The sequence below is a fragment of the Ovis canadensis genome, chromosome 1 (genome assembly GCF_042477335.2).
Source record: "Ovis canadensis isolate MfBH-ARS-UI-01 breed Bighorn chromosome 1, ARS-UI_OviCan_v2, whole genome shotgun sequence".
In the NCBI taxonomy this organism is placed as follows: Eukaryota; Metazoa; Chordata; class Mammalia; order Artiodactyla; family Bovidae; genus Ovis; species Ovis canadensis.
Window position 1 is genome coordinate 88,860,323 of NC_091245.1, and position 21,889 is coordinate 88,882,211.

Below are 21,889 nucleotides of genomic sequence, written 5' to 3' on the forward strand. Positions count from 1 at the left end.
TTGAACAAGCTGTTAAACTTATCTGAGACCTAGTTTATCTGATGAGGTAAAGATATAGGTAGGAGAAAGGGTCACAAGTTCCTATTGAAGATTCTTTTCTTCCTCATTTCAGGTCTTGGAAAAAAAGAAAACACTCCTTCACCCAGATTAAAAACAATTTTCCAAAAACCTGAGTGGTGAATTAAAAGCATCCACTGTCCATCCATGCTCTATGTATAAGTTACAACTTTCTGCATTTTGAATATTTTATCACTCATTCAGGGAGGCCATGCCATGGTGACCCTGCCCTGGGAAAACCAAACAGTAGTGGAGTTTGTGCTTAAAGGATTTTCTTCCATCCAAGAGCTAAATATTTTTCTCTTTATGATGTTTTTAGTTTCATATATCTTAATTATTCTGGAAACACCCTCATTGTTCTGCTAGTTTTATTCAGCCATCCCCTCCACACCCCCATGTACTTCTTTCTGGTGAACTTGTCCTTTCTAGAGATGTGGTATACATCCAGTATTGTCCCCAAGATGTTGCTGATTATCCTAGGCAGAAAGAAGACTATCTCTGTGGCTGGCTGTCTGGCACAGTTCTACTTCTTTGGCTCCCTGGCTGCAACAGAGTGCCTCTTGCTCACGGTGATGTCCTATGACCGCTACCTGGCCATCTGCCAGCCTCTCCACTATCCCATTCTCATGACTGGCCCCTTCTGCATTAGGCTGGCTGCCAGCTCTTGGCTCTGCTGCTTCCTTCTCACAACAATCACGATGGTCCTACTGTCTAGATTAACCTTCTGCGGACCCAATGAAATTGATCACTTCTTCTGTGACTTTGCCCCTCTGGTCCATCTCTCCTGCATGGATACCTCACTGACTGAGACGATTGCCTATGCCACCTCTTCTGCAGTGACTCTGATCCCATTTCTCTTCATCACAGCCTCCTACTCCTGCATTCTTGCTGCTATCCTAAGAATTCCATCTGTCACCGGCCGGCAAAAGGCCTTTTCCACTTGCTCCTCCCACCTCACCGTGGTCATGGTGTTTTGTGGGACACTGATTGCCACATACCTTGTGCCCTCAGCCAACTCTTCCCAGTTCTTGCGCAAAGGATTTTCTCTGCTCTATACCATCCTAACACCAATGTTCAACCCCATCATCTATAGCCTGAGAAACAGAGACATCCATGAAGCCCTGAAGAAGTGCTTGAGTAAGAAGCCAGGTTTCCTTAGATGATGCAAAAAGGAAAACAGCTATATTTGTCTAATAGTTTATTAACTGGACTGAGTAATTTGGTTCCTACATGAAGAGCAACAGCCTAAATCAATAACTACCAAAGACTAATGATCAGACACCTGTGAGTAGAGCTGAGGCCACTGCTAAATTCTGAAAGCCTCAGGTGAGCTGGTATCCTGGGAATGGTTTAAACAGGTCAGATTCTTCTTCATTATCTTCAGTAGACCTGGATCCTTGTGTAAAAACTTATCTCCAAGATGAGCTGATAAGACTGGTCACAATTCATTCAAATATTCACTGAGGGTCTACTATATTCAAGGTATTATATGAAATGTAAGTACAAAATAAACAAAAATAGAATCAGTCCCTGCTCTCACTAAACTCACAGTCTCTGGGGGAAAGGCAAACATTAATCAAATAACCAATGTAAAACTACATATATAAATATAAAATTACACTTATGATTCAAAATTTTAAGTAAAATAAATGATCTTTTAAAAGGGACTTCTCTGTGCCTAAGACTCTGAGCTATCAATGCAGGCGGCCAAGATTTGATCCCTGGTTAGGGAACTAGATCCTTCATACCACAAATAAATATTGAGGATCTCATGTACCACAATTCAGACCTGGGGCAGCTTAAATAAATAAGATACTTAAAATAATAATAAAATGACTACTACTTATCTATCAGAATGACCAATATCCAGAACATGGACAACACCAATGAGGATATGGAGCAACAAGAACTCTCATTCCTTGCTGGTGGGAATACAAAATAGTACAAATGCTTTGAAAGACAGTTTGGAAGTTTCTTACAAAACTGAACATAATTTTGATATGATTCAGCAATCATACTCCTTGGTATTTACCCAAATGAGTTGAAAGCTTGTATTCACACACAAAAAACTGCACGTTTATAGCAATTTTATTTATAATTGCCAAAACTTGGAAGCATCCAAGATATCCTTCAACAGATGAATGGAAAAATAAACTGTGGTATATAGACAATGGGATATTATTTAGTGCTAAAAAGAAATGAGTTATCAAGCTATAAAAATATAATACATGGAGGAAACTTAAATGCATATTACTAAGTAAAAGAAGTCAATCTGAAAAGGCTATATGGCATTTAATCCCAATTGTACAATGTTGTGAAAAAGGCACATCTTTGGATATAGTAAAAATAATCAGTGGTTGCCAGAGCTTAGGGATTGAGGGAGGAATAAATAGGCACAGCACAGAGGATTTTTAGGGTAGTGGAACTGTTCTTTGTGCTACTTCAATGGTGGATATATGTCATTATATGTTTGTCAAAACCAGCAGAATGTACAATACCAAGAACGAATCCTAGTGTAAATTATAGACCTTGAGTGATGATGTACTGATATATATTCATTGTGATACATGTACCACACTGTTGTGGGATGTTGATAGTGGGGGTGGCTATGAAAGTGTGGAGGAAGGAGGGTGAATGAGAAATTTCTGTACTTTCCACTCAATTTTGCTCAGAACCTAAAATTATTCTAAAAATAAACTTAATAAAAATAATAGCAATAATAATTATAAGGTGTTAATTATATATCAAGAATATGGAACTTTAATTCCTTTCTCTGGAATTATTTGGCATAAGCAAAGCATTTTCTAACCCTTTGCACTCGAGATTTAGAAGTGGGAAATAAAGATTCGGGGAAATAAGGGCTCAGTAGAGGACCCATGATGAATCTGTGGTGCTCCATCTCCTCTGCTATCATGGTGGCAGACTCAGTTGGAGCTGGAGCTTTGTATTTGAGTTCCAACTCTTCCTGTCATGCTCCTGTCTGCACTTGCTCCTCCTCTTGCTGACACATGTTCTCAGTAGTTAGAAACATAGGGTGTGGTGGGCATGTGTTCCTTGCCCTGTGCAACTCTAAAGAGCTGAGTTGACTTTAGAGTAGAAAAGCTGAGATCAGCATTGCACATTCAGTTGCTGCCTGCCTTCTTTTCTGGCTCCTGCAAATTAGGCTCCTCTAATTGAGGATTAGAGTACTGGAGTGGGTTGCCATTTCCTTCTCCAGGGGATCTTCCCAACCCAGTGATCAAATCTGGGTCTCCCACATTGTAGGCAGACGCTTTACCCTCTGAGCCACCAGGGAAGCTCAGTTGAGGATAGGATTATCTCTTGTCTAAACTTTCTTTTTAAGAGTTATTCTTGTTTTAAGCTAAGAGATTATGTTCACTATGCATGGGAGTTACTCAAAACTGTGGTTGGGTAACAACAGATACAAGACTGGGTATCTCCAAACATTTTCAGGTTTTGCTTTATAAAGAGAGAATTGCCCTCTTCTTGCCCCTCTTGTAAACTAAGAAAATATTGTGAGATCATCTGAGGGTACTCCTGGTGAAAGTTTAGCTCATCAGCTCATTTATCCACAGATGACTCATCTGCAGCAGATGTTAACGTCAGATTAGCTCTGCAGGAAGTTGAGTAGGAGAGCAGGTACTTGTGTCATGGGAAAGTTTTTAATTCTAGATCTGCCACTTTCTTGCAGTGTGCTTTCAGCAAGTCACCTAAACTTACTGATTTTAGCCTTTCTCATCTGTAAAGGAGGAAGTGCCATGCCCATCTCACACTGTCCCTAAGTGCACTATTTGGCCCATAGCAAGTGCTCAGTAAATGGTAGCTGTCATAACTCTTCCTCTAGATTCTGTACTCAATCTCAGACAAAATTATTATGTAGTAGAAATTCATTTTTTATATTATGAAGTAATAAATATTCGGAATGTTTAAGGCCCAGAGAGAATGTATGGATTATCCAACACTTTTTTTTTTTTTTTTTACAAAAAGTGATCCCCCGGTGGATTAAGTGGACTTTCCCTGGGCAACACAGACTAGAATACAGCACTTCTATATCTGAGTCCAGGCCTCTCTCCCCTGTACCACACTACCTACTGACTCAGTGACTTTTCTTCTTGCCTGGGGGCACATAAGGAGCACTCCTGTATATGTCAAGATCACTGTGGTTATATTCAGCCAGAGAAGCATGCAGTGTATCACAGCACATGCCAGAGCCATGGAACTCCTCCAGCCCCAAGCCCCACATTGCACCTATAGTGAGCCTGAAACTCCAATCAGGTAACAAAACCTCAGGATGTTTGCGGCAAGCATTATTGCCCTCGGCTGGGAGAAACTACCCCACCATTCCTTTTGCAGGAAGCCATAGCGCCTAACCTCTCAGACGGGGAAGGGGAGATATTGATGGTAGAACTGGTTTCTTTTTTCCACTGAGACATGGCAATGAAACACGAAGCCTGAGAGTCTGCGAGTTAGTGAGGACTGCAGGACTGAAGCAGCCACAGCCCTGGTCCCACAACTGAAAACGAGCCCCTACACTGGTGAGGAACCCAGGGGTCTGATCTCACTCGGACCAGTGGTTTTCTGAACTTATAGCTGGACAAAGGTGCCTGAGAAGCCACAATAGGAAGGAAGAAGATGAGCAGTCTCTGAGACCCACCCTTGTGCTTACCAAGCAGCTCTGTTTTTATGTATCTTATTTATTGCTGTTCCATTTAAAGCTTCATTTGAATAAAGGCTTCTGCTGCTAAATGTGTGTTCACACATACACACACAATTTTTTTTTTTTTAACAAGACTTTTCCTATCTTATAGCTTCCCTTATTTTCCCTGCTGGAAAAAATGTATAAAAAGATGAAGGTCATGTTTGGATTAGTTTTATGTCCTGTAAAGTCAAGGACACTTGGTGTTCACTGACTGAGAGGACAAGATGGAGAATATATTTAGAGGAGATTACACCTTCTAGGATGATGGGTTTCTGCAGGAAATTTTATGTGTCAGTTACTTGCACTGTATTTTTAAGCCTCTGAATCTTCATAACTGCCTCTTACAAGGCTGAGTCTCAAAGCAACTCTTGCCAGTGACTTTCCTAAGTTTATGAGGGAGGCCTGTCTTTGTGGGACACTGGACACCTTCAGGTAGCATGACCACACCCTGTCGTATTTGTACCTTTAGACTCAGGAGTGGGCTGTTCTGCAAAAAGATCCTCTTTCACCTGAAGACTTAGATTCCTGCTGAGAAGAAATGAAGGGAAGGCTACACAATGAACTTTAAGTTTCTGATTCTTGTCCCAGGGCTGTGGAGGCCTTTACTGATGGACAGGAGGGATATAAATGTACAGCCAAGACCAGATGGAATTAGGAGAAGATAGCTACTCTTGCAATCACAGGGAGTAACTGTGTTTTCACAGAGACCTATCACCTTGCTCTCCCTGACCTCAGGCAGGAGGACAAGTCCATCTAGCATGGTTTACAGTCATATAATTTTGGTGGTTTCTCCCTGGTCCATATTTGCATGAGCTTAAAAAAGATGGGACCTTAATAAGAGAGAGGCTCAACTTTTAGGCAGAAATCAAGAGTCTTTAGCACACATGGTCCACTTTTGTGCACCCTTCTGGAGTCTAACCATCCCTTTAATGACTGAAGGAGTGGATGATTGTGGTATCTGCTGAGCTCTTCCCTAGCTGAGAGACCTGAGGAAGTCTCTTCAGCTCATTAGGTCTTATGCTTTAAATCTGAAAAATCTGGAAGATAGACCAGGAGTGGTCTAAGGAATATGCTGAGGATAGCAACTAACATTTATATCATACTTTAAATTTTACAAAGCTCTTCTACATAGTTTCTTATTTGGTTCTCATTTGGCCATGAAGTAGAAATGATCCCAAAGGCATAGACGAAGAAAGTAAGATTCAAAGATGTTAAATGACTTAAAGTCTCTGAGTGCCTTCTATTTTCCAACCCTGTTATTTCCTTTACTGCTATAAACTGAAAAGAAAGTGAAAGTGAAGTTGCTCAGTCGTGTCTGACTCTTTGCGACCCCATGGACTGTAGCCCACCAGGCTCCTACATCCATGGGATTCTCAAAGCAAGAATACTGGAATGGGTTGCCATTTCCTTCTCCAGGGGATCTTCCTGACCCAGGTATCAAACCCAGGTCTCCTGCATTGCAGGCAGCACTTTAACCTCTGAGACACCAGGGAAGCCACTATAAACTGAAAGTGTTCCCCAAATTCATACATTGAAACATAATCCCCAATGTGATGGTATTAGTAGATGGGGACTTTGGGAAGTAATTAGGTCATGAGGGTGGGGCACTCATGAATGGGATTAGTGCCCTTATGAAAGAGACCCCAGGGCTCTCCATCTCTCCCTTGAGGCTTGTAAGGATACAGGGAGGAAATGACCACCTATAAATCAGGAAGCAGGTTCTCACCAGATACCCAAACTACTAGTGCCTTGATCTTAGATTTCCCAGCCTCTAGAATCATGAGAAATTAATTTCTGTTGCTAATAAGCTACTAAATCTATGGTATTTTTGTTATAGCAGACTGAATGTACTAAGACAGTTTTAAAAAATTTTTTTTAAATTTGTTTTTTATTGAGATAACATTGGTTTATGTGCTAAGTCATTTTAGTCCTGTCTGACTCTTTGTAATCCTATAGATTATAGCCCACCAGGTTCCTCTGTCCCTGGGATTTTCCAGGCAAGAATAGTAGAGTGGGTTGCCATGCCCTCCTCCAGGGAATCTTCCTGACCCAGAGATCAAACCAGCATCTCATTATGTCTTCTGCATTGGCAGGCAGGTTCTTTATCACTAATGCCACCTAGGAAGCACCAACATTGGTTTATAATACTACATAATTTTAGTGCATACAACAATGTATTTCTACTTCTACAGCCCCTATTTTTCCTAGGGCCTAAATCAAGTAGCCACAATATATCACAGACATTATGTTAAAAAGTGTCAAACTTTTTGGCAGTGTAGTATCTGGAACAATGATGCCAGTAGGGGGCTGCTATAGATGAAAGTTTGCCAATCCAGGCCACATTGGATTAAGTCTCAAAGGAAAGGGATATCACTGTTGGTTATTGTAGCTGTAATAATAAAAAAATACTGCCTACCCTCAGCTTGAGGATTCTATCTATATTTGCCTCATATCTCAATAGTATTTATTTTCTAATAATAAAAACAGACTAACTCATTTAAAATAAAAAGCCTAAATGAGAACTCAATGATTTTTCCATGTTTATGTGAGGTTTTGTTCATTCAGGGGCCATTTTGACAGATACTACTGCTTGATAATGAAGCATCCATATTTTGTACTCCAACTCCTTGTCTGGCCAACTGTAAGCCTTCTAAATTCCTGGATTCCATTATCACCTATGATGCTTGATCAATATCATACACTGAGAAAACCAAGCCATGAGTCTGACCTTCTTCTAAATCCCTTCTCTAATTTAGTTTTGTTTTTTGTTTTTTAAGTTTTTGAGCATTCTTCTGGATTATTTAACAACATGGTCTGCCCTGACATTGTTTTGTTCTCCAATTTTTCCCTTGTTTCTCCAAATGGATAGTAAACATCTAACAGTTGGAAACGACATTAGTTCTCAATGAAATCTTATAGGTTTGGGCCTGAGTGGTTTACAATTCCCTATCCTTTTCTGACTACCAGGGACAGTTGCCTCTGGTGGTGGAACACTTGGATTAGCCTTTTGCAGTAGGATGACAGAGAGAAGTACATTAAAGAAAATGTTTTCTCAATTAAAATGATCATTATTTCTGCTATGCAGAACTCTAGTCTTGACTAGACTCTATGCTCTAGTCTCCTGATATTCCTAAAGTTCTCTCTTTTTTTCTGCTGCATAATCCTTTTTTATGGGGTATTTTTGGGGGTTCCCCCATTGCTCAGTGGTAAAGAATCCACCTGCAATGCAGGAGACATGGGTTCAGTCCCTGGGTTGGAAAGATCCCTGGTGGGAGGAAATGACAACCCATTCCTGTATTCTTGCCTGGGAAATCCCATGGGCAGAGGAGCCTGGTGGGCTATAGTCCATGGGGTCACAAAAGAGTTGGATATGACTTAGTGACTAAACAACAAAAACAATAATACCTGTGGCGGATTCATGTTGATGTATGGCAAAACCAATACAATATTGTAAAGTAATTAACCTCCAATTAAAATAAATAAATTTATATTAAATAAAAAGACTGAGTGGTTGATAATTTTGACATAGTTCTTAAGGCCCAGGATGGAGCTGCTCTTGCCCCAAGCACCACATCAGCACATTGAAATATTTTTGTAACTTTTGTATTCTTGTAGATGCTTTGCTTGAGCAGTCAACACATCAACTGTAGGCGCTATAATTATTTCTTTGTTCCTTCTCACCACAATCAAGGTTGACTATGTGGCCACAGTCAATCAGACATTTTCTCTTTTTATCTTCCTTCCTTTTTATTTTCTGTTCTATAAACACTTCCTGCCTTTGGTCCCACTTTGCAGTTCTCTGAATGGAGACAGTCTACTTTATGAAGTGTTAGATAAAGTTTGTCCCTGTCGCCTAAATTGTCTTCCTTAATCATTATTAACAATAGCATGTGGTGGTATGTGACAGACAGTAACTTAAAAGGATGCCTTGTTTCTGACTTGGGCAACTGAGAGTTTAGTCAAGCTTTCCGTGAGATGGTAATGGGGGTGGTGGGGGTGTAGAGCAGGCTGAGTGGGAGGTTGCTGAGTTTACTAAGCTGAGTTTTGGATCTGTACTTGAGGTGCTTATGTGGCACTCAAATGAAAGAGGTTGTACATAGGTATGTGCATCTTTGACACAGAGAGATAGTAATGAAAGCCATCAAGAGGTCTTTCCTCAATTACTCCACTACAGTGGCCTGTCAGTATGACAGCAGTCCCAGGTGAGGGGCAGTGATTTCTCAGAGCGATGCCAGCTGAAGAGAGGAGAGTTTATAATAGCATTTCCTGAAGTATAGTTACACTGAAAAATAGTTTCCTGATAAATATTTCTCTCTCCCTCTCTCTCTGTCCCACATACACACACACTGTTCTATGATCAAGCAAATTTGGGGAAATCTACATAGTTAGAGAATGTTAAGAGAATATTGGGCTTCCATGGTAGCTCAGCTGGTAAAGAATCTGCCTGCAATGTAGGAGGCCCCAGTTTGATTCCTGGGTCAGGGAGACCCCCTGGAGAATGGATAGGCTACCCACTCCAGCATTCTTAGGCTTCCCTGGTGGCTCAGATGGTAAAGAATCCGCCTGCAATTCAGGAGACCTGGGCTCAATCCCTGGGTTGGGAAGATCCCCTGAAGGAGGGTGTAGCAACCCAGTCCACTATTCTTTCCTGGAGAATCCCTATGGACAGAGGAGCCTGGTGGGCTACAGTCCTTGGGGTCACAAAGAATCAGACACACGTATCTAAGCACATGTACACACACAAGAGAATATTAAAGACTGACAAGACACAGTCTGCAGTAAAGAATCTTTTCTTCTTTAACTCAGTTTTCCCCATAAGCCAACCCTGCTTAGAAGTTATACTAGAATTTTAAAGTCTTAGGTGAAGGAAGATAGTAATTATTGGATGTTACTCTTAATAAGCTGAAGCTGAGAGGTTGATATTTTCTCAGTATCTCACAGTTAACACAAATAAAGCTGGGACTGAAATCCAGATCTTGGGACTCTGAATCTGGGGCTCTCTCTACTAATCAAATCAATTCTACTAGTACCTTTGGACTGAGCCTTGAAGTCTGCCCCTGACAATATACTTATGCAAGGGCAGTCCAGCTTCTGAGACATAGAAGTCTGAAAGTAGTGACTCAATCAAACTGGAGACTACAAAGCTTCTGGAAGGAGGCCAGAGGGAGAATGGGGAGAAGGTGAAGTGGCTTAGGAGACATTCCTAATTTTCACTCCTAGAAACTTCTCAAAATATTGATTCTTGGGTTCCATTCCTGTCTATCTACCTAACTGGGACTCAGTCAGTATGGTGGGGTCAGGTATATTTATTCTTGAGCAGATCCACAGGTAATTCTGAGATGTCATTTTGATTGAGAAATGCTGTCCTTTTCTAGACAAAAATCAATGTCAGATCACTCCAGAACCCACCAATTCTCACAGATTCCTGCCTGAATCAACTTGTTCTTCAAGTTTTCCTGTTTTTCATGGAAACTGGTTTAGATATTTGGATGAGCTGTGAGAGAAGGCATCTGAAAAGCTACAGGGGAAGGATTGCATTTCTGAGGTTCAAGAGGGCGGGCCCAGCCTCACTTCCTCCCTCTCCTCATCTGGGCTTCCTGTCGTCACAGTGTGATCGCATTTATTCCCCCTTCACTTCTCCTTTTACACAAATAGCTCTGACATCCGTGTTACCAGTCTTGTCTTGGTGCTTCATTGATAATCACCAGTTCTGTCTAAAGGAGAGACGAAAAGTGCCTGCTTAACGGTAAGATTGGTGACATTTTAATTTGGCTTGAAAGCAGAGAACTGAACCATATTATGTGGGGTAAGGTATCTTCTTAGGAGTCTCTGTTTATCTCTCTAGTAGACTGTAAACTTTCTTGAAGCTTTTGCAAATGTTTAGTGCAGGTAGTAAAATTATCAGCAAGATCCTAGTGGCCCTCAAAAGGCAATCCGACCAGAAAGAGTTCCAGTTAACTGGGTTCCAATTATTTGATGGGTCGTGGTTTTCATGTGCTTAAATTGCTTCAGAACTTGAACTTCTCCGTCTGGTCATTACTGATGACTAGAGCCATTTGTGCGAAATGAAACTGGAAGATTTCCTACTTGATCTGGTCTTTAGAAGACTGGTCTTGTAATTTTAAAGTGAGCAGAGAACCAACAGCTAGAACTATTCTAAAAGGCAGCTGGGAGATGCAGATCTTCTTAATTTGAGAAATTTTCAAAAGTGCAGTTAGTGACTCCTGAGAGACACTAAACAGAAGGACTATGATTAATCTTAACTCCCAGCTCAGAGTCAAGGACACAGGACATGCTCAAAACCTGTGTTTCAAGAGGTAAAAGATAGACATTGTTAAGAACTGCTTAGATTAGTTGTTTTAAAAGAACAGGAAGAGCACTGTGATCCTCAGGATTCCCCCAAATAAACTTATCCTTAGTATTCAATGGGCTTCCCTGGTGACTCAGACAGTAAAGAATCTACCTGCAGTGTGAGAAACCTGGCTTTGATCCTTTGGTCAGGAAGATCCCCTGGAGAAGGGAATGGCTACCCACTCCAGTATTCTTGCCTGGAGAATTCCATGGACAGAGGAGCCTGGCCGGCTACAGTCCACAGGGTCGTAAAGAGTCGGACATGACTGAGCAACTAACGCTTTCCCTTAGTATTCAAAACAAGAATATTGATAAATATAATATGACATGTACCAAATCTGGATGACTTGGAAAACAAAACGATATTGCAGGGATTTCTAATTCGGGTCCCATAACTAATGACTGTGGTATTATGGACTCAGAAAGTGATAGCCAAGCTTCGGTCCTGGCTTTCTGTAACCACTATAGTTGTTGGGGATCAGATTACCACAAAGAACTCTGGATGAAAGCTTTCTCCTTCCAAGATCTGCAAGAATCATACAGGGAATGGAATGGAAAGTTCTGTAGAACCACACTCATCCACCTAATGATGAGGCAGGGGAATGGGGCAAAGGACTATCAATTCTATAAGCATCTCAGGGGCTATTGACCTTTGAATTTCAAATAAAGACCAGACTTTGTAATGAATTCATTTAATAATCAGATGTTAAGCACATCCTAGGGCCTGGAAAGTCCCATGGATGGAGGAGCCTGGTGGGCTGCAGTCCATGGGGTCCCGGAGAGTCGGACACGACTGAGCGACTTCACTTTCACTTTTCACTTTCATGCATTGAAGAAGGAAATGGCAACCCACTCCAGTGTTCTTGCCTGGAGAATCCCAGGGATGGCAGAGCCTGGTGGGCTGCCATCTATGGGGTCACACAGAGTCAGACACAACTGAAGCGACTTAGCAGCAGCAGCAGCAGCAGCAGCAGGGCCAGGTACTATGCCTGGTAAGGGTGGGAGGTGGGGCGTGGGGGGATAATAAGAGGAATGTATTTGTCCTGCAAACAGCCTTGCCCTTAAGGAACTCCCTTGGGAGATAAGAAACATCAGATATGCTTGCAAGGGAACAGAACTGAACAAAACAGAATCTTAGCTGCTGGCTAAACAAAGTTTTGCTTTCTCAATCTCCACTAGAATCTACACTATTTTGAAACTGTGGTTAAATTAGAGCAGAGGCTGAACTGTAGCATGATTTCCTGTGATGTTTCCTGTGTGGGCCAATTAAGAGTATTTAGCCTTGAAATAAGAGGATTCGACACTTTTAAACCAGCAAGGAATTAGTCAAAGCCCAGCCTTTCACCTTTCACATCTACTACTACCTAAGTGACTTCACACTTGGTAATTGACAAGAGGCACACACTGGAAACCTCAAACTCTGTTGGTCTTTAGCTTCTTATGACTTCAGATTGATTTCTGACTGTCCAAGGGGCTTCAGACTAGCACGTGAAGTCTGTTCACCTTCCTCACTCCTGCCTTGCCACAGAACAGGAGCTAGGCATGTGCTAAGCACAGGAGACACAGGGATAACCGATGTGGTGTTTGTAGAGTAGCATGAGGACAGTCACAGCAATACACAAATGCAACATAATATAATCTTTTCTATAATGGAATAATCCTGTGCACAAAATGTAGGAGGAGTTTAGGAATGTGCCCAAGACTCCCTGGGAGAGACGATTGCTCAGGTTCATTTTCAAGGAAGGATGAATTTGCTATGGGGACTAGGGGTAACAGCATTTCAAACAGAATATGCAAATTCAAAGAAATGTGAACACCCAGGCATGTTAGAAATGAGAGTAAGCAAATGACACTGGAGTATAACAAGCCATGGTTGCAGGACCACAAGAAGTAGGGAATTTTTTCTACTTGGTTCTAGAACTCCAGAACCTAAAATGGAAGGCAAGCTCACTAACCAGGTGAGTTCCAAGCTAGCCACAGACAGAGCTATGCCTGAAATATCCACTTGACAGATGGAATATGGGTTGAAATGAGGATGAGGGGCAGATTTCTTCCTCCTTGACCTAGGTATCCCCCCTAGATTTTAGTGAAGGGTGGAGCTTTTCTGCAAGGTTACAGCCATTCTCTTTCTTTCAGCTTCTGTTTCCGGAAATGCTGTGTTGATTTACTTACAGTGGTTTGGTTTACTTTCCTGAATTAGTCAGTACACAGTACTTCCTGTACCGAGTGAGCGTCCACTGTGAGCAGATCACCCGGGGCCTAGAGGCTGGCTACCTGGCTTCAGGAAGGTCCAGGACCCAGCTGCCACATCAGGTGCAGAGCACTGAAACAAATGCAGAGATATTAGACAGTCATGCAGAGTGGGCCTCCAGGGTGGTCTCTGGGGCACAGAAAGAAAGGGTCGCAACTGGAGGCTGGGTGGTCAGTTTGGGAAAGTTGTCTGGAAATAGGCTTTCAGAAAGAGGAAGACAATGCATTTACAAAGCAAGTGTGTGGGCACTCAGAGGGGAGGCCATGCATCTTTGTGTTGGAATACAGAGGCAATCCTTCTCTTTATTTCCTACTTCACGGTAGAGTTCCCACTGCATCAGTACATCATAGCTATCGCCAAAAGTTGTTTCACCACAGTGATACATTTGCATAACAATTTAAAATAAATGTGATATGTTCTAAGTGTTAGAATGTTGATACTGAAAGGGAACTTAGAGATTACATAAATGTTCAAATAAAATGTCAACTCATAGTGAGAGCCCAGTTTTGCTAACATAACACTCCAATCTGCGTATTTTTTAGGTCAGGCAACTTGTTCAAAATCACAAAATTACTTAACTAGTTATCTAGAATGTTTCTTGATTCTCTAAGAAATGTTTTTTTTTTCTCCACACTACATCCTTTTCTTTCAGATGTATTAAATGGCATCACTGAATTGTGTTATTTGTTCACATAAAGAAATTTCCAGTGTGTTTTAACATAAGCAGACATGAGAATACAACTTAGCTATAAATCCTAAATATCTGAAATCAATAGTCTAGCAAGTCGAATATTTAATTTGCCAAACTTTTTTCACATTTTATATTTCAGAACTTGATGGAGAAAAAAAGGTGAGAAATGATTTTGATATTGTGCATGTTTTAAAATTTGCTCAGGTAAATCTCATAGCTTCATATTTATTCTATATCAGGAAGAACTAGAGGTATAAAGAATTGCCCCATGGTTTATTCTTCTGAAAATAACTATTGTAGAATCTCAATATTTATACCATGAGGGGCTTAAACTATAATGATTTTGAGATCAGAATTCCTTAGATCATTTACTTACATTAAACGTTTTTCTTCACTTTTTATTTTGACAAAAATTTGTACTTACAGAAAAGTTACAAAAACAATATCAAAAGTTTCTGAACCCCCTTCATTCAGATTTCTCAAATATTAACATTTTATCACATTTTCTTTATCTTTCTCCAGTTTTCTCATTTGAGAGCAATTGCTGACATGATATCTTTCCCCCTTAAGTGTTTAAGGTGTATAAAAACAAAATCTTTTTCTTATATATCCACTTTACAATGATCAAAATCAGGATTTTGACACTGATATAATACTATTACCACTCCATAGATTTTATTAGATTCCCCCAATTGCCCCACTAATACTCTTTTTTTCTTTCTTTTTATTTTTTCCTTTTGGGGTTTAATTGTTTTACAATGATGTGTTAGCTTCTGCTGTACAATGAAGTGAATCAGCTATATGTATACATTTATCCTCTCCCTTTTGACTCACTAATATTCTATATTGTTTTTGTTTGGTCACTAAGTTATGCCCAACTCTTTATGAGAGTTGCAGCCTTAAGCTGCAGCACACCAGGCTTCCCTGTCCTTCACTATCTCCCTGAGTTTGCTCAAATTCATGTCCGTTGAGCTGGTGATGCCATCCAACTATTTTATCCTCTGTCACCCTCTTCTCCTCCTGCCCTCAATCTTTCCCAGCATCAGGGTCTTTTCCAATGAAAATACATCATAGTTATGACCAAAAGTTGTTGGTCAAGGTATTGGAGCTTCAGCTTCAGCATCAATCCTTCCAGTGAATATTCAGGGTTGATTTCCTTTAAGATTGACTGGTTCGATTTCCTTGCAGTCCAAAGTACTCTCCAGAGTCTTCTCTGGCAACACAATTTGAAAGCATCAGTTCTTCTGTGCTCAACCTTCTTTATCATCCAACTCTCACATCCATACATGACTATTGGAAAAACTATAGCTTTGACTATATGGAACTGTGTTGGCAAAGTGGTATCTCTGCTTCTTAATGTGCTGTCTAGGTTTGTCACAGTTTTCCTTCCAAGGAGCAAGAGTCTTTTAATTTCATGGCTGCAATCACCATCCACAGTGATTTTGATGTCCAAGAAAATAATATGTAACTGCTTCCACTTATTCCCCATCTATTTGCCATTAAGTGATGGGGCCAGATACCATGATCTTAGTTTTTTGAATGTTGAGTTTTAAGCTAGCTTTTGTCACTCTCCTTTCACATTCATAAGGAGGCTCTTTAGTTCCTCTTTGATTTCTGCCATAAGGGTGGTGTCATCTGCATATCTGAGGTTACTGATATTTCTCCCGGCAATCTTGATTCCAGCATGTGTTTCATCCAGCTTGGCATTTTGCATGATTTACTCTGCACATAAGTTAAATAAGTAGGGTGACAATACACAGCCTTGATGTACTCCTTTCCCAATTTGGAACCAGTCTATTGTTCCATGTCCTGTTCTAACTGTTGCTTCTTGAGCTGCTTACAAATTTCTCAGGAGACAGGTCAGGTGGTCTTTAAGAATTTTCCACAGTTGGTTGTGATCCAGACAGTCAAAGGCTTTAGCATAGTCAGGGAAGCAGAAGTAGATGCTTTTCTGGAATTCCCTTGCTTTCTCTATGACCCGATAAATGTTAGCGATTTGATCTCTGGTTCCTCTGCCTTTTCTAAATCCAGTTTGTACATCTGGAAGTTCTTGGTTCATGTACTGCTGAAGCCTAACTTGAAGAATTTTGAGCATTATCTTGCTAGCACATGAAATGAGTGCAATTGTGCAGTAGTTTGAACATTCTTTGGCATTGCTGTTCTTTGCTATTAGAATCTCTGACCATACATTGCTTTTAAGTGTTATCTCTGTAATTTTCTCCTATCTGGAATGGTTCCTGAGTCTTTCTTTGTTTCATAACATTGATAATTCTTGAAGACTACTGGCAAATATTTTCTAAATTGTCTCTCTATTTTGGTTTGTCTGATGTTTCCTCATGACTGCTGCTGCTGCTAAGTCGCTTCAGTCGTGTCCGACTCTGTGCGACCCCAGAGATGGCAGCCCACCAGGCTTCCCCATCCCTGGGATTCTCCAGGCAATACTGGAGTGGATTGCCATTTCCTTCTCCAATGCATGAAAGTGAAAAGGGAAAGTGAAATTGCTCAGTCATGCCTGACTCTTAGTGACCCCATGGACTGCAGCCCACCAGGCTCCTCCACCCATGAGATTTTCCAGGCAAGAGTACTGGAGTGGGGTGCCATTGCCTCATAGATTCAGGATATTCCAAATTTTGACAGGAATACTTATAGAAATAGCTTTCATTATCTCACAGCGAGTCTTGCCCACTGTGGCCATAGCTTGCTGAGCACACCATGGACAAGTCTCTAGGACAGGGTCCCTCTGCATCAAAATTCTACATATTTTATGTTAAGGAAAGAGAACTACTAGTCCATTGACTCTGGAGCAGTTGTAGCTGTTTCATGTAACTGTTCCAGTTTTGAGAGCCATCTTGTTATATAGGTCCTGTCTCAGCTCAGCCACTAGGATCATCTGTGGTTTTTCTGTTGAGTGATGACCTTGTTAAGCTCCCAAATGGAGGAAAATGAGACCCCCAGGATCATCTGGATTTGTGTTCCTCATTTGTTTCTCTTCTCTTTGCTTCTTCCTTCTTTCTCTCTTTTATAAATCACCAATTCCTCTCCCTGGAGAGCAGCCTTGAAAGGAGATTTTCACCAGAACACGATTTAAGGAAAAAATAAGTTGACAGACACATTCTTTTGATGAAATGATGTAGACATGAGAAGAAATTAATGCATAAAGTTGATGGTTTGATTTGACTTGATTTTAGTAACACCGCTCCATCTATAACTGCTTATTACTCCATAAATAGACATCCTTGCAAACCCACATCCTACCTCACTCAGCCACTGCTCACAGGGGTTCAAACTGTAAAAAATGAAAAGAGTCCTTCTGGAGGTTCATCACATTGCAGGGAGGGAGTTGACTGGTGAAGTGGGAGATGAGTTCCCAGGCCGTGGGACAATGGAAGGAATGTAGGCTTGGGAGGATGAAAGACCTTGGCCTATGCCCTGTCTTTGTTGATTATTATCTGGGTGATCTGGTGATCTGGGTGATCTGGTTACATAGGCTGTCTGAGCCTTGGACTTTCTGTTTGAAAAGTGGGGCTAAATTTATAGATAAAATTTATTTATGAAGAGCTCGGCCATTTGCAGGGTTTGATGAACTATATCATTTATCTAAAATTATTTTGTCATGAGGGCCATAATTTGGGAGCACTCATAGAGAACAGATTTCTTCTCTTACTTAGAAAAAAACTTGTGTTAGTTATGACCGTGATGAATCAAAGACCTCCACAGACTCTGTGTAGGAATAAATGGGAAACCAATAACTACTTGCTGGATACCATGTTCTTCTATGTAAATTGTCAAATAGATCTGTATATTTAAAAAATGTCTGGGAAGATGTTCACCAAAAATGTTAAAGGTGGTTATCTCTGGCTTGTGGGGTTGCAGAAGGTTTTATGTTTTCTTTTTTGTATTCTCTATATTGTTTGAATTTTTTTTTAACAAGAACACACTAAACTTAAAGATATTACAAAAAATGAAACAGGCAAAGGGTTACTAAAAGAACTTCTGGCACCTAATGTATTTTATTCCTCGAGATCTAGCAGAATATACAATGGAGAAAAGACAATCTCTTTAACAAGTGGTGCTGGGAACACTGGTCAACCACTTGTAAAAGAATGAAACTAGAACACTTTCTAACACCATACATAAAAATAAACTCAAAATGGATTAAAGATCTAAACGTAAGACCTGAAACTATTAAACTCCTAGAGGAGAACATAGGCAAAACTGTCTCCGACATAAATCATAGCAGGATCCTCTATGACCCACCTCCCAGAATACTGGAAATAAAAGCAAAAATAAACAAATGGGACCTAATTAAAATTAAGAGCTTCTACACAACAAAGGAAACTATAAGCAAGGTGAAAAGACAGCCTTAAGAATGGGAGAAAATAATAGCAAATGAAGCAACTGACAAAGAATTAATCTCAAAAATATACAAGCAACTCCTGCAGCTGAATTCCAGAAAAATAAAAGACCCAATCAAAAAGTGGGCCAAAGAACTAAAACAGACATTTCTCCAAAGAAGACATACAGATGGCTAACAAACACATGAAAAGATGCTCAACATCACTCATTATCAGAGAAATGCAAATCAGAACCACAATGAAGTACCATTTCATGCCAGTCAGAATGGCTGTGATCCAAAAGTCTACAAACAATAAATGCTGGAGAGGGTGTGGAGAAAAGGGAACCCTCTTACACTGTTGGTGGGAATGCAAACTAGTACAGCCACTATGGAGAACAGTGTGGAGATTCCTTAAAAAACTGGAAATAGAACTGCCATATGACCCAGCAATTCCACTGCTGGGCATACACACTGAGGAAACCAGAATTGAAAGAGACATGTATACTGCAATGTTCATCGCAACACTGTTTGTAATAGCCAGGTCATGGAAGCAACCTAGATGTCCATCAGCAGACGAATGGATAAGAAAGCTGTGGTACATGTACACAATGGAGTATTACTCAGCCATTAAAAAGAATACATTTGAATCAGTTCTAATGAGGTGGATGAAACTGGAGCCTATTATACAGAGTGAAGTAAGCCAGAAAGAAAAACACCAATACAGTATACTAATGCATATATATGGAATTTAGAAAGAAGGTAACAATAACCCTGTATGTGAGACAGCAAAATAGACACAGATGTATTGAACAGTCTTTTGGAGTCTCTGGGAGAGGGCGAGAGCAGGATGATATGGGAGAATGGCATTGAAACATATTAAATATCATATGTGAAGTGAATCACCAGTCCAGTTTTGATGCATGATACAGGGTGCTTGGGGCTGGTGCACTGGGATGACCCAGAGGGATGATATGGGGAGGGAGGTGGGAGGGGGGTTCAGGATGGGGAACACAAGTATACTCATGGTGGATTCATGTCAATGTATGCCAAAACCAATACAATATTGTAAAGTAAAATTAATTAATTAATTAATTTTAAAAAAAGTAAAAAAAAAAAATCTAGCAGAAATTTCAGAGTCACCCTTAAGAATGGACTGTTAGGGAAGTTCTAGATTTGATCTTTCAGTTTTCGCTGAACCCAGCAGTCTGATACTGAGCCACCCAGGAAATATTATGTCCTTTAGCTAATAAGGTATGAATCATTGTATCACCATTTTAAAGAAGAAATTGGGAAAGTCAGAGAGGTTAAGGAAATTTCCCAGGGCCATACTTCTGGTAAGCACCAATGTTAGAATTCAAAACTAAATCTACTCAAGTCCAGTACTAGAGTTTGCCAAACTTTGTTCCATGGAATGCAATATTCTCTGAGCTATGAAATACTATGAGGTGTTAATAAGTAACCTGTAATACATGAATAGGTTTGTAGTTATATAAGTAGACATTTCTCTTAGAGACTCACAATGTACATTAGTATATAACAGTTTTCTCAGAAGTTGATCAGAAAAAAAAAACTTCATTGTTTTATGTTTTATTTTATTTAATCTCACTTCTGAAATGACTAGCCATAGATTCCTCTCACTCCCTATGGTTTTGCTTGTTTTTGTTTTAGGAATACTTACTAACATCTCATAAATATAGTGGTCTAACAACAAGGCTGTCTTGGGTGTATCCAAATTGAACTTGAATCAGATAAGGCTGGAGAGCAAGAAGTGATACTTCCTTGGGACTCTTGTCTGACCTTAGCCACTTCTAGGCTTGATTAGATTCAAGGCTATATTCAATGACCCATAAGTATGGGTCAGAGAAAAAGAGATTGAACTAGAAATTAATGGGGCAGTTTATCAGCCAAAGAGCTCTTTGCTTGGAGAAAACTAAAGGGTGAACTTCCTTTCTGGCCTCCACATTGGGTGTGGGAGGTACCACACCTAACTGCAGTTCAGTCACAGAGGTTTCCTGGAAGCTGACATCAGGGACTTTTCTCACAGGACCACATGAGTCACAGATTCTGACAGCAGAAGGGTGTCAGTTTTTCCAGTGGGGTTGGCTGGGGTGGTAAGTCCATACCTGACTAGCCTCCTAGAGTCACCTCATGTCCAATATTCTCAGATCCTGTGACAACTGCTTCAGGCCCTGTAATCTAATTGTCCACAGAGCACCCACTAATGAGGTGCCCACAAACAGGGGGATATCCCCACTAATCCTTTCCTTCACAGACAGGAAAGAGCATCTCTTTCTCCTACCCTGATTTTCCATGTAGTCTTGCACCAAATTAAAGGAGAAAAACTGCCCATTTTGTGAAGATTTTTAATACTTTTACTGTATTCAATGATGGTCCCAGTTTTCACAGAGATAGTGCCATCTCTTTCCTCTTTCCTTTTTTCACTGAGCCTAGATAGCATATTGAAAAGCAGAGACATTACTTTGCCAACAAAGGTCCATCTCGTCAAGGCTATGGTTTTTCCAGTGGTCATGTACGGATGTGAGAGTTGGACTGTGAAGAAAGCTGAGCACCGAAGAATTGATGCTTTTGAACTGTGGTGTTGGAGAAGACTCTTGAGAGTCCCTTGGACCACAAGAAGATCCAACCAGTCCATTCTGAAGGAGATCAGTCCTGGGATTTCTTTGGAAGGAATGATGCTGAAGCTGAAACTCTAGTACTTTGGCCATCTCATGAGAAGAGTTGACTCATTGGAAAAGACTCTGATGCTGGGAGGGATTGGGGGCAGGAGGAGAAGGGGACGACTGAGGATGTGATGGCTGGATGGCATCACGGACTCGATGGACGTGTCTGAGTGAACTCCTGGAGTTGGTGATGGACAGGGAGGCCTGGCGTGCTGAGATTCATGGGGTTGCAGAGTTGGACATGACTGAGCGGCTGAACTGAACTGAACTGAATCACACATTGGGTACTCCTTTTTGGCTAACTTCTTTCGCTCACCTTAATCATTTGGAGATCCACCTACATTCTAACATGTAGTAACAGTTCCTTCTTTTTTTCCCAAGTAGTATACCATTATATAGTTTTACCACCATTTATTCATCCATTCACCTATCGTTAGAGCTTTAGGTTGTAGATTCGCTTCTTGGACCTGATTCCAATATATATGTGGGTGGCAGCTTTTCCAAACCAGCAAGCAATTCTTGGATACCAGCAGAGTGTCCAATAATTCAACTCAATTCTAACATTGTCTGCCCAGAAATAGAATCAGATTCCACAAACAAAGGGCTCAGTCCCACAAGGCTGCCATCCATTTAAAATATCAGCCCCAAGTCCAAGTGTTACCCAAGCTTCTGACCCACCTATGTCCTATAAATCAGAGGTTCCCATAACCTCATCCTTGGGTGCAACTAATTAACCAAAAGGGCTCACAGAAGTCAGGAGAATCCATTTACTCACTAGACTACTGCTTTAATACAAACAATATGTAATGTCAGATGAAGAGAT

General features: G+C 40.7%; 1 protein-coding gene and 1 pseudogene across 1 annotated transcript in view; both read left to right on the top strand.

Annotated features, from left to right (window-relative positions):
• Positions 1-273: 273 nt before the first annotated feature.
• LOC138435631 (olfactory receptor 11A1-like) lies at positions 274-1,220 on the top strand (annotated as a pseudogene).
• A 9,112-nt stretch (positions 1,221-10,332) lies between these two features.
• CD53 (CD53 molecule) overlaps positions 10,333-21,889 on the top strand; it is a 37,303-nt gene continuing 25,746 nt past the window's right edge. Inside the window, exon 1 of the mRNA XM_069599826.1 lies at positions 10,333-10,502. The gene's annotated coding sequence lies outside the window, so the exon portion shown is untranslated. The remainder of the gene's footprint in view (positions 10,503-21,889) is intronic.